The sequence below is a fragment of the Pleurodeles waltl genome, chromosome 3_2, assembly GCF_031143425.1.
Source record: "Pleurodeles waltl isolate 20211129_DDA chromosome 3_2, aPleWal1.hap1.20221129, whole genome shotgun sequence".
Classification (NCBI taxonomy): domain Eukaryota; kingdom Metazoa; phylum Chordata; class Amphibia; order Caudata; family Salamandridae; genus Pleurodeles; species Pleurodeles waltl.
Genome location: NC_090441.1, coordinates 129,279,303 through 129,280,735, shown reverse-complemented (window position 1 = coordinate 129,280,735; position 1,433 = coordinate 129,279,303). Strand labels below are relative to the sequence as shown.

The following is a 1,433-nucleotide window of genomic DNA, read 5'->3' as shown; positions in this document are numbered from 1 at the left end:
TCGGCGCGACCTTAGCCTTTCGAGGTCGAATGTGTAAGTTCTTTGTCCTGGTGTGAGCTCTCAGTGGCTTTTAACCACGCCCACCGCACGCTCCTCACTATCACTCATTCATGGGCTTCCCTTTAAAAATTCTTTATCTACTTGGGGCGGTTTTGTTGCCGCCTTGCAGACAGCTGGTTACATGGATAATTAAAGGAGCAGAAATTACGATTTGACCATGGAAAATGTCTTGCAGACTTTCCTGTCACGTGACCTGCGACTAAATTTGCATACCCATAATTCCTCTCACTGCTGGGCTCTCCGCTTGTTTCTTTCTGTGGCAACAAGTGTTTTATCAGTGTAAAGTATTACAACTATTATTATAACTTGGTTCTATTTCGAAGGGTTTTCTATGATGACCTTAGTAAACCTAGTCGCCCTGATAGTCTGTGGAACGGTGTTTCCTGGTGCAATAGTCGGCGGCTTCAATTAGCATACTCTGGTTTCTCTTCAAATCGAATAAATCTTTCGCCTTTTACTAAAGATTTCCGTGGAGAGAAACATTTAAGAGTTTCATTCAATTTTTGAAAGCTCTACCAAGTGTAGGGTTACCCTTATACAGTTAAAAAAAAGTATTGTGTGATAGAATTTCTTTTTTAATTTTCTAGTTCAAACTTTCTATGAAAACAGATAAGAGAAAGTCAGTTGAGAAATAAAACATTTAACTGTCCAATTTGTGTTTTATTTCTGGATCAGCTCTTTATTTTTTCTCATTGATTATTGAAATATTATTCAAATATCTTCTTTGACTTAATTGTAAAGGTCTGTTAAAATATATATTATAAACATATGTGTGTGTGTCAAATGTATGTATATTTATTTAGATCATGCCACGACTTTGAAACTGATGAATAAAGATTGAGGGGCATATTTATACTCTGTTTGCGCTGAATGTGCGTCTGACATGCAAGGTAGGCGTTCCCGCCCCAAAAATGACTTTATGGCCTGTGAGCCTTATTTATACTCCAGCGTCATTTTGACGCACAGGAGGGGGTGGGCCTTAAAAAATGGCGCACAGCCTGATGTGTGCCGTTTTTTAACGCCTGGGTCAGGGCAGGTGTTAAGGGACCTGTGGGCTCCAAAGGAGTCCAGAGGTGCCCTCCCCTGCCCTCAGGGACACCGCCTGCCACCCTCGCCCACCCCTGGAGGACACCCATGGATGGGGGGACCCATTCCAGGGAAGTACAGGTAAGTTGAGGTAAGTATTTTTTTTTTTTTTTTATAGTGGCATTGGGGGGCCTAATTTGGGACCCCCTACATGCCACTGTGCCCAACGACCATGCTCAGGGGACAGAAGTCCCCTGGGCATGGCCATTGGGCAAGGGGGCATGACTCCTGTCTTTGCTAAGACAGGAGTCATTTCAATAAGGGTTGTGCTTCAAAAAATGGCGCAA

At 42.8% G+C, this 1,433-nt stretch overlaps 1 non-coding gene across 1 annotated transcript; it reads left to right on the top strand.

The window, feature by feature from the left end:
- The first annotated feature begins 473 nt into the window (after positions 1-473).
- On the top strand, positions 474-589 carry LOC138286898 (U5 spliceosomal RNA). Its single transcript, XR_011202164.1, has one exon. It is a non-coding gene; the product is annotated as a U5 spliceosomal RNA (small nuclear RNA).
- Positions 590-1,433: the final 844 nt, after the last annotated feature.